Below are 12,918 nucleotides of genomic sequence, written 5' to 3' on the forward strand. Positions count from 1 at the left end.
GAAGTGAGATTGTGAAGAAGAGATTGCATAGTCCAATAGATCTGCAGCTGCAAAGTCCATGTGGTGCACTGACTTCCTCTTTTGACTCACCAACCAGGAGTACACTTGTACACATCTTACTAGAGTCCAATTCCAAGTGTAATGTGCATCAGGTGCGTGATATGTCGTAATATTCTCAAGTCTCATTACTGGTGCTATATGTTAGATACTGCTTCCTGATAATAACCTAGCACAATATACAAATTTTCAATGATAACATTACCAGCTTACAAATAGCCATATCCCTCAGGTAAACCTTTGTTGTTATGTCCAAAGGTAACCAGTGGGCCAGCTTTCTCAACCACATTTGATAGCAGGGCTCTATCTCCGGTCATATGTCTTTGACGATCCACTGTCAAGAATCCACACTACCGGTTCCACCTGTTTAATGCCCTGCACTACAAATGGATTAGACCTTCTTCGGAACCCAAACTTGGTTGGGCCCGGCATACTTGTAGAATTGTCCTTTGTCAGGCAAAACAACATTTTTAATTTTAATGGTCTCAACTTTCTCAATGACTGAACATTTGACCTTGTAAACAACCTTAACAAATTTCTGTTTAGGCCTAGGCACAAATGTCTCCTTTCTAGCCTTAGAAGGACTAGCAGTCTTAGACCTATCATGCTTCTTATTATTCACATGATGACGAGGAGTAGTCTTATCACTAGAAACATGCTTACCATTAAATTAAGCATACATCAAATTAAAAGCACAAGACATACAATTAGCAACACCACATGCTTTATGAGAGTGATTAATAGCAGGCAATTTATGCATGGTAGACATGGCATTTTTGTTATCCAACTCATGTATGTCTAAGTTAGTCTCAGTTGCTTTCACAACTTTGACTGGAACTTTCGACACACTTGACTCGGAAATAACCTTCTCATTAGCATGATCTTCAGCACGTATTTCTTCTTGAATAACAGAAGAGGTCACATCAAATGGTTCAACAATTGATGCTTTATAGAGGGGTTCATCAACACCCTTAAGCATATGTGGTACTTCCCTACCTTTAGCACAGACATGAGGAGGGGAGTTTATGCATAATTCTCCAATAACAGCATTGTAATCATAACATATTCCAGATTTTTGATTAACAGCTTGCTTACTGTAGAACTCTTTAGCCTTCGAAACAAGAGTAGGCTCTAACCTTAGTCTCAAGACCGGTGATCTTGTCTTTGAGAATAGTTTCGAGTTGTCTATAACAGTTAACTCTATTCTCTAGAAAAGATACTTGTTCTTTTAACTTGTCTTGATTAATGTGCACAAGTCTTAATTCATTGACCTCTTTCTCAAGATCTTTGATCTGTTGACTTAACAGTTCATTATCACGACGAGCACAATCTAAGTTACCTCCTAGATGATAAACTAATTCAGCATCAGTATATTTTACCTCTTTTCTTGACGATGAAGCTTTTCCATCAGTAGCCATAAGAGCAAGATTCCCTTCTTCTTCATCTTCACTATCAGTATCATCCCAGCTTCTTCCGTTTGCCAGATAAGCCCTTTCAGAGTTACTCTTCTTATTTGAATCATAAGAGTTCTTCCTTACTTGCTTTGGCTTCCTACATTCTGTGGCAAAGTGTCCCAACTCATTGCAGTTATAGCATCTAATGGTGCTTCGATCAACCATCCCTGTTTTGTATCCACCACTGCTGGTGTTAGAGGATGAAGATCCACCTGTCTGGAATCTGTTGTAGTTGGACTTGTACTTGAACTTGGGATTTCTCTTGAATCTGACATTGGAGAATCTCTTGACAATTTGGGCCATTGACTCATCTTCCAATTGCTCCAGCTCTTCCAAGGAATAAAAATCATCACTGGATTGATTTGTAGTAGGAGGATCATATTCTGCTACTAACACATTTTCCTCAGCCTTGGAAAACTGTACCATTCTCTCTAACTGTTGAGATTGTTGTTGTTGTTGACCTTCAGCTACAAGAGCAGTAGATGTGCTAACCATTCTATCTTTCCCGTAGACTTTCTTTTGCTGAATCTGCTCCAACTCATAGGTTTTTAACACACCATAGAGTCTATCCAAAGAAATCTCACTCAGATCTCTAGCTTCTCTAATGGCAGTGATTCTATGTTCAAGATGAGTTGGCAGTGTTAAAAGGAACTTTTTGTTGACCTCCCTGATTGAATAATATTTTCCATTTATGTTCAGGTTGTTGATCAACGCATTGTACCTCTCAAACACTTCAGTAATTCCTTCTCCTAGATTGGATTTAAAATGTTCATACTCAGAGGTTAGGATCTCCAACTTGTTCTCCCTAACTTTCTCTGTGCCTTAATTAATCACCTCAATAGTTTCCCACATGTGTTTGGAATTTTTACAGTTCATCACATGTCTGTTCATCAAGGGATCAAGGGAATCAATAAATATTAATTGAAGGCTGGCATCCAAGGAGGCTTCTTCTTTTTCAGCAGGAGAAAAATCTTCAGGCTCTTTTGGATAGTTTCTAGCTTTGGTAATCACAACATCATCTACTATTACCTCTGGTTCAATAACCATTGGAGTTATTGGACCCTTCTTTAACAAGTTCAGATATTTGGGATTCGCAACTTATAAAAACAAGAGCATCTTCTTCTTCCACATGATATAATTTTCTTTATCAAATAGTGGAATTTTAACGGTTCCAACTTTTTGTGAAGTCATTATGAATTTTTGAATAAATAAAAATTCAAGGAGTTGAAAAATCACAAAAGTCTAGGATCTTGATTTGTTCGTTAATCAGAAGGCTCTCATACCAATTGTTAGGTCCCAATGTGTTTGTAGAAGGGGGGGTTGAATACAAACAATACTGAATAATTGAATTTAGTGCGGAATAAAAAATTGAAAGAAAATTCAAGTTAAATAAAAATATTATTAAACTTGAAAGGTGTTACAACAACGGTATCGATTACAAGGGATTAATCTCAAATTAATTATCACAGATCTAGAATAAATTCGACATGAACTTTTTCTATTTTTGCAATAAAAAGATTCAAATGCTAAACGCAATTTGAGATTAAGTTCTAGGGATTATGATCCGCTAGATAGTTACACAAGAACAAGAGAATGATTTCTAGTTGTTTGGATTTAACTTAAAAACTAGAAATTGTGATATTAAATTCAGCAGATGAAAATGGAATATTTTGCTGTGGCTGCTGTGTTTTGTTCTTTAGTTGGATGATAAAGAATGACTTCTGCTGCTCCTATCTTTATAATTCAATTAACAGACCTACTTGAACTGGCAAGACAATCCATTGAGCTAGCAAGACAATCCATTGAGCTAGCAAGACTTTCGGTGAGACAATTGAATGAACTAGCAAGACTATCAGAATGAACTGGCAAGACAATCCTCCTCCCAGTGTAACTTTCGGTGAGACTATTAAAAATGGTCTGACATGACAATCGGTATGACAATCCAGATTGTCATGCTAGTTCATTTTCAATTGTTTTGCTGATTTAAAACAGATTTTAATCCAATTAAAATTCTGAAAATCCTTAATATTAATTCAGAATTAATTAATCAATAATTTAATTAATCAATAAATTAATCTTTGCAGATATAATTTATTTTCTTAATTAAATTATATGACTTAATTAATTAATAGAGAATTAATATTAATCTTGAGCAGCAACCATTCTTCTGAAAATCTTCTGAAAATCACTGAGAATTATGAATCAATTCCACCACTTCAATGTTGACACTCGATGTACTGTCTGGTTCATGAGTGACTAACTTCCGTGACGTTTCTTCATGTCTTGACTTTGACAACTTGATTTTCTTCAAATTAAATCCTTGTAATTATCTGATACCCTGACGAGATCTCTGTCACTTGATTAAATCCACAATCTTGATTTGTATCACTGAGCCTTGATCAATTTCTTGAGCTTCTTCCAGTGAATTAATTCCTCAAGTCTGCAGATGAACATTGTTTTTGAATCCTTTGACATATGTTACTTTGTGAGATCTCTTTGACGGTAGATCCACTATTTACTTGTTACATTCTTATTTGAGTTGAGTTAAATCCTCGAATAAACAAATAGGCTATGACATATGCCTTTCAAACCTGTTTATGAAAATAATATATGCAATGACCCTCCTTACCATCATGACGGATCACAACAGGTTAAAGTATGCCCACAAGCCACAACCTTAATTACATTACAAATGTACCAAATCCCAACTAGTTTAGCTTACAACTGAAAATAAAACATTCTTACAAACTATCCAACTCAAGACTAAAACAAAAGTTTTCAGCTAGCTTATTCCGTCTCAACCTAGAATCCTAGCGCGCACACTTGTCTGGGGATCCTCGCTACCAACAGTTTCTTTTTAACTGGAAAAGAACATAAACAGATTCACAAGAGTGAGCTAACCAGCTCAGCAAGTCACATTGACAATATTGGGATTAAGCAATGATCAAATGAAATGATTTAAGGAATCAAGTTTCTTGTTAAGTAATGATTAGAATTGGATATTTACTTTAATTTTAAAAACCAAGGCTAGGCTGCTGATCAGTCACGCACTAACCCGAGCAAGGCACACAGCTCTACTCAATATACTGGATCCAAGGCACACATTGGCCTAATATGACCACGAATCTGGTCTGACCATGAATTTGGTCCACATTTATAAAACCATCCAATTCTATAATAACAACATAATAAATAATATAATTCAATAAACAGAATCATAAACAACATTCGTCTTAAAGCATATGGTGATTCGTAACACCACAGGGGTATAACAAGGTATGTATTAAGATTGGCTTCCATCCTGTATAAGAATCAGATAACAGAAGAACAAGGATTTAATGGTCACATGGATTAGTCTTCTGATGTATGAGGTATTGGTCACATGGATAATTCTTCCGATGTATGAGGTATTAAGGTTTATATATTAAGAAAATTCAGTTCAATGATTTGTATATGGTCTATATATATATTTGTGGAGTAGTATCGTATATATGTGATTCGTATCTGGGAATTCAATAATCAATGGTTTACAATGAATAATGCTTATGACTCAAGATCAGCAAGTAAAATCGGGGTTTAGGGTTAAATACTTCAAAGTACTTGCAATATAAAATATAACTATTTCAAATACATATCAAGATTGTTTAAGAATTACTTGCCTTATCTCGGTCCGCTTTCATTTCATTTGCACACGTCTATCGATTCTTACTCACTAACCACTTTATTTCCTCTGCTAGACATCACAAGTATCTATCAATACTCATTCTCATTTTATTCTATTTTTTACAAGCTTCTATCTACCCTTCGTTACAACCAGATCCGACGTAAGGATTGAAAGTTACGATAAAAACCGTCAAACAATATACACATAAGCAAATTATACATCAATCAGACCACATATAGCACATAACACATAAGATATTCGATAAAAATAAATTTTCAAAGAAGATTCGAGGTTAAAATAATTTTCTGAGTATTTAATACAAATTTTTGAACATTTTTTGAAATTAAAACGGGTTAACGAATCATTTTATAAACAATTAACAGAGTTCGAATACCCAAATCTAACTTTAAAATCATTTAATAATAAGTTTTGAGCCTTGAACATAATTTAAAATAATATTTTAAAGCTCGAAACTATTTTTCGGGATTTTAAATCAAAAGAAATAATTAAATCTAATTAAATAATCAATTAAAATCAATTAATAAATAATTAAATTAATTAATCAATTAATATTTAAATTAATTGACCAATTAATTAATTAGTTATTAACTAAAATTAATTAATTAAATAATTCAAATTTATTTATGAAATAAAAATAATTTTCAGAATTAAAAATAATAATTTTTAGAATTTTTAAATATTAAAAATTAATTTCTAAAATTATAATAGTTAGAAAATATGATTTTTAAATAATTTTACAACATGAACCCAAAATTTGAAAATTCTGTAAACTATAGGGACTAAACTATTTTTCTTTCAACAGTTCAGGGACTAAACTGCAATTTTGCAGTTTAGTCACTAGAAAACGCCGGGGTTCGCCGGAGTTTACAACTCTGGTACCCTCAGGCCACCACAAGCTCCAGATCACATCTACATAACATCATGAACACATTCATGCAATCAAAATCAACATATCACCCCGGAGTTGGCCGGAATAACTCAAAGAAATCTCGCCGAACAGCGAGTTCTTCTTTTCTCTGGCCAGCTCTACTCCGGTATCGTTTGTTCACCAAACCACCACCAATCGATTCATCTTTTCATACTTTACACTCTGGTACCAAACAATCAAACTAATAACCCCTGGGGAAGAAACCTCCAATTTTAATTAAGAACATTCATACGGGTTATAAACCCTAATTCTTAAATTCGAAAATCAAACACAAATTTGAACATGTTATTGAACTCCAAATTCAACATATGATATACCAAAATGATCAGAATCAAGTTATCAACAACGTGCAAGCATCAAATCACACAGACAACATACAAATCAAAAATTCATAATTAAACCAAAATTAATTTGAAAATAAATAAAATATAGAAAAATACTCGATGATTTTGCAGTAGTATGGGTTACAGATTCTGAAAGTACTTCTCAAGACCTTCGTTTAGGTTACTCACACGCTTGATTTCGATTTGGCTAACGCCTTTGTTTTTGTGTTTGATTCTGAAGAACACGACAAATTCTAGGGTGTTTCTCTGAAAATTATATATTTTTATTGTTTGATAATTATTATTTGTACAAAATAAAATACGGTAAGGGCTATTTATATTTACGGAATATTGGTACCCCGTTGGATCATATCAGATATAAAAATAGAATATTTAATCATTGAGTATTAACAGAACTGATCCAATTCGGTACCGGTTTTGGGATAATTATCAAAACCAGGCTTTTTGTAAATACAGTCTTGGTCTCAGTGCTTTGGTTTAACAAATTACGAGAAGATAATATAATAGTTTAATCAAAATATCCCGTTTCTCGAAAATACGGGTTTTATCGATTAACCGAGACGAATATTGTATGGAAAAATTTGCGCCGGGACCCGCACGGGTAAAAACGTACTCCGGATCGAAAAAGTCAAAATATGAAAAATGCTCATAATAATCAAATTAGGTTAGAAAGGAGTTTTCCCGAGACTTTTGGGTTGTAAAAACGATTGAAGTTGGACGATTTCCGTTTATACAAAATAGTTTATAATTACTCGGAAAAATAATTCATTAAATTCATAAATCCTTTATAAAATCATATAACAATATATAAATTAATAGAAAAATATCAAAATTATCTCTGCTTTATTTTGGACATATAAAAATTAAAATACTCAAATTTTATCGCATATAAACATCCAAACACAAATACCAATTAACAGATAATTCACCAAAATTCACATAATAATCACATAATAATTATTTATTAGCAAAAATAATTACACGATATATCCCGAATATTACATCCTTCCCCCCTTAAAAGGATTCCGTCCTCAGAATCTCCTAAGTAAACAAATGAGGGTACTTTTCTCGCATATCACTTTTTAACTCCCAAGTTGATTCTTCAACCATTGGGTTTCTCCAAAATACTCTTACTAACTTTACAACTTTGTTCCTTAACACTTTCTCTCTTCTTTCTGGAATCTCTATCGGATTCTCAACATACGATAAATCTCCCTGAAGTTCTATCGGCTCGTACTCTATTATATGCCTACAATCTAGATTGTACTTCTTAAGCATTGACAAGTGAAAGACATTATGAATATGCCCCATATGCGGGGGTAACGCCAATTCGCATGCTATCTTGCCGACACGCTTCAAAATTTCAAAAGGTCCAACGTATCTAGAACTCAGCTTTCCTTTCTTTCTAACCTGGATAATCCCTTCCACAGTGACACTTTTAACAATACTAAATCTCCTTCTTCAAACTCCATGTCCTTTCTAGCTTGATCAGCATATTTTCTTGGACGATCATGCGCTATAGTTAACCTTTTCTGAATAACCTCGACAACTTCCTTTGTTTGTTGCACCAACTCGGGTCCAAGTATCTTACGTTCTCCAACTTCGTCCCAATATACCGGTGATCGACATTTGCGTTCATAAAGAGCTTCATAGGGAAGCATTCCAATACTGGCGTGATAAATGTTGTTATAAGCAAATTCTACTAAGGGCAAATGTTCATCCCAATTTCCTTTAAAATCAATGGCACAAACACGTAACATGTCTTCAATTGTCTGAATCTTTCTCTAGCTTTGACTGTCAGTTTGCGGATGATAAGATGTACTCATATTCAATTTGGTTCCTAAACATTCCTGAAAACTTCTCCAAAATTTTAAATTGAATCGTGGATCTCGATCAGATACAATAGACACAGGAACTCTATGACGACTACTATCTTTTTCAAATACATGTGAACCAGCTTGTCCAGTGAAAATCTTTCATCGATAGGTAGAAAATGAGCTGACTTAGTTAGTCTGTCCACTATAACCCAAATGGCGTCGTGGTTAACTTTCGTCCTTGGTAATCCGACTATAAAATCTATAGCAATGTGCTCCCACTTCCATTCTGGAATCTCTAATGGTTGCAACAATCCATTTGGTCTCTGATACTCCGCCTTAACTCTCTGACACATATAATATTTGCTAATCCATTTCGCAATCTCTCTTTTCAAATCTGGCCACCAATAATTCTCTTTTAAATCTCTGTACATCTTGGTACTTCCTGGATGGATTGAATACCTTGAACTGTGAGCTTCCAGTAGGATTTTATTCTTTAACTCTGCCACTGGTGGAATCCAAATTCTGGAAGAAAATCTGAGAATACCTTGATCATCCTTCTGAGTGCATAACTCTTCTCCTACCAAACGATTGATATCCTAATCCATTATTTCTTCTTGACACTTCATTATCTTCTCTAACAATTCTAGCTGAAAAGTCATACTATACATCTTTGCTTCATTAGGCTTGCAGATTCTGACCTCCAATTCCAACTTCTGAAACTCCTTATACAACTCCTCTAGTACTGTCATCACATTCAATCTCTCATTTCTGCTTAACACGTCTGCCACTATATTTGCTTTTCTTGGGTGATAGTTAATCGTACAATCATAGTCTTTAATCAACTCCAACCACCTTCGTTGTCTCATATTAAGTTCCTTTTGTGTAAATATATACTTCAAACTCTTATGGTCAGTATAAATCTCACATTTTTCTTTATATAGATAATGTCCCCATATCTTCGAGGCGAATTCTATTGCTGCTAGTTCCAAGTCATGAGTAGGATACTTTTGCTCATGAGGTTTCATTTGTCTAGACGCATAAGCAATAACTTTATCGTGCTGCATCAAAACACAACCTAATCCCTTATGAGAAGCATCACTATAGATTACAAACTTTCCTTGATTATCTGGAAGTGACAAAATAGGTTCCGTGATTAATCTCTTCTTTAATTCCTGAAAACTTTCTTCACACTTCTCGTTCCATATAAACTTCTCATTTTTCCTGGTAAGCTTCGTCAAAGGTGTTGCAATCTTCGAGAAATCTTAAACAAATATTCGATAATATCCTGCCAATCCTAAGAAACTTCTTACTTCAGTTGGTATTTTTGCCTTTCCCAATTTGTAATAGCTTCAATCTTCTCTGGGTCCACTTTGATCCATTCATTACTGACTATGTGTCCTATGAACTGAACTTCTTGTATACAAAACTCACACTTTGAAAACTTGGCATACAACTTCTCCTTTCTCAAAATTCCCAAAGTTACACTTAAATGCTCCGCATGGTCTTCCGTTGACTTCGAGTAAATCAAAATATCATCTATAAACACAATGACAAACTTGTCCAAATATTCTTTGAAAATTCTGTTCATCATATCCATGAACGATGCTGGGGCATTAGTCAATCCAAAAGACATCACTAAGAATTCATAATGACTATTCCTTATTCTGAAAGCTTTCTACGGTACGTCTTCAGGTTTAATATTCAGTTGGTGATATCTGGATCTCAGATCAACCTTAGAGAAATACTTGGCTCCCTACAGCTGATCAAACGAATCGTCGATTCAAGGTAATGGATACTTGTTCTTGATAGTAAGCTTGTTGAGTTCCTGATAGTCAATGCATGATCTCATGCTTCCATCTTTTTCTTAACAAATAGTACCGGTGCACCCCATGGGGACACACTGGGTCTAATCATTCATTTTTCTAACAACTCTTGCAATTGCTTTGCTAACTCCTTCATTTCAACTGGTGACATTCTGTATGGGGCCTTAGATAGCGATTCCGTTCCAGGTACTACTAAGTTGATTGCAAACTCAATTTCTCTATCTGGAGGAAGTCCTGGTAACTCGTCTGGAAACTCATTTACCACTGGAATATCTTCAAGTTTTGCTAGCTCCTGATTTCTATCTATCACATAGGCAATATAATGCTCACATCCATGTCACAATAACTTCTTAGATTGAATCATCGTTAAGAACTTCTTTACGTGCCTCTGACCTTTAAACGTCACTACTTGCTCATCCGATATCTTCAAAATTACCTTTTTGTTACAACAGTCTATCTGAGCATCGTGCTTAGATAGCCAGTCCATTCCTAGTATAACGTCAAATTCCCCCAACTTAGATGGTATCAAGTCAGCACAAAACTTATTGCCATAAATCTCAATTTCACAGTCCGTGCACACTTGGTTAACAGATACACGCTCCTGATTTGCTAATTCTACAGTCATAATCTCATTTAACAATTCAACTGGATAATTTAACTTGTCAACAAAATCTTGAGAAATAAATGATCGAGTGGCTCCTGAATCTTCTAACACTTCGGAACATAAATAATTCACAATAAGCGTACCTATCACAACATTCGTGTCCTGAATAGCATCCTTCACGGACATATCATAAACTCTAGCTCTGGGAGGCTCATTCACTATTGGAGTAGATCCCATAATTCTCAGCGCATTACTGACTGGAACTGGTGTCTTACAATCCCTTGCTATGTGTCCTGGCTTTCCACACTTGCAACATGTAAACCCAATTGTTGGAATTTTGCCTGCTTGACTCCTGGTAGGTTGATCCTTATTTGCTGGCTCTCTGGCTGGTTGATTATGGCACTCCCTAGAGTAGTGCCCCTTCTGGTTACATCTATAACAAATCACATTTAACTTATCACAAACTCCTCCATATTTCTTTCCGCATACTTGGCATTTCGGTAAAGCTAGCCTCTACTGATTGGGTTGATTTCCAATGGCTGGACGGTTTCCTTGTCCTCCGTCGCCTGTATTTTGCTTTCTGAAATTAAAATTACTTCCTGGCTAAAACTTACCTTTCTTCTGATTACCAATGTTTGGAAACTTCCCTTCTTGTGAATGTCCTTCATTTCCCTCAAACTTTCTCTTCTTACTCTCCTTCTCCTTCTATGACATTTCATTTTTTGTCTCTGCAATCATAGCTTTCTATACTATTCCCGCATACGTATCCAAATCAAATATAGCTACCTTCCTTCTGATTCATGGATTAAGACCTTGTTGAAATCTCTTAACTTTCTTCCTATCAGTGTCTACATATCATGGTACAAACCTGGACAATTCTTCAAACTTACTTCCATAATCTGTAACTAACATATTCCCCTATTTTAACTCCAGAAACTTCAATTCCATTTGATCCTGAACAAACTTAGGAAATTACTTCTCTAAAAACAACTCCTTGAATCTATCCCAAGCAATAACATCCGTACCTTCAAATGTCTTAACAGTTTCCCACCAGTAGGTGGCTTCATTCTTCAAATAGTAACTTGTAAACTCAGTTTTTTGTTCCTCTCTCACCTTGACTAAAGAAAATGACTTCTCAATCTCCTTTAACCAAACTCTTGTTTTAATTGGATCTAAAGAACCTTTGAATTCTGGTTGATTCACCACCTGAAAAGTCTTAAAAGTTACCTGGGGATTGGCCTGTCTCTATTGTTATTGAGTCGGGTTGACTGTTTGTTGAGCCAAGATCTGAAGAATCTGGCTACAGTTGGGTCTATGGGATCTGAATTTGTATTTTGGTTATTATTTCCTTGGGTGTTGTTGTTTTCTTTATTCTGGTTGGTAGAACGTGTATTTCTTCTGGGAGGCAGTTTCTGTAAAGAATCAAACAACTTATTTAGCCTTTAAATTAAATCTTTTTATAAAAAGTTTTTGTAAAACAAAAATATTCCTTTTTGAAAACATTTTCCAATGGTTGAACTAAGTAAATTGTATGCTTCCTTACATAATGTAAACAATCAAGGGGATATGGTACATGTTATCACAAGAGTTTATAACTGGTGTAGTAAGTAAAGTAAGATAAAACAGGTGCATTAATGTAAATGACAATGCTGGAAAAGGAAAGGTACTGATATATATATATATATATATATATATGTCAAAGTTTGATAGTACAAACGTGAAAACGCTTCAACAAAAGCAAAAAGTACAACATGCCTACACACTAGTCAGCAACTCTAGTCTATATATATAAACCAAAAGTCTGCTGATACACACTACACACTAATATACATATAATAACTGTCACAACAACTCTGTCATCTAGCTTCATGGAAATTCTGGTCCACCAAGCCTCACAAGATCCTCTAACACCTCTCTGGCTCACCCCAGAAGAGCACCTGAGGCCGCATAACCACAAGTAGCTCCATGCAGTCTAGCCTAAAGTACCCTCTGGGTCACATGAATCTCATCCCGAAGCTCCCTCACACTCCTGTCAACATTTATGGTCCTCACGATGTGCTATAGCTCTTGAATCTGTGCCAACAGGGCCTCTCACTCCAAAAGAAGAGCCTCATACCAATAATATGGAATAGGGCGTGGAGTAAACTGGAAAGATGCACCCGCAACTAAATATCCAGTAGAGTCACAATCAGCAGGTGGGGGTCTT

Source organism: Apium graveolens, chromosome 3, assembly GCF_009905375.1.
Source record: "Apium graveolens cultivar Ventura chromosome 3, ASM990537v1, whole genome shotgun sequence".
NCBI classification, from domain to species: domain Eukaryota; kingdom Viridiplantae; phylum Streptophyta; class Magnoliopsida; order Apiales; family Apiaceae; genus Apium; species Apium graveolens.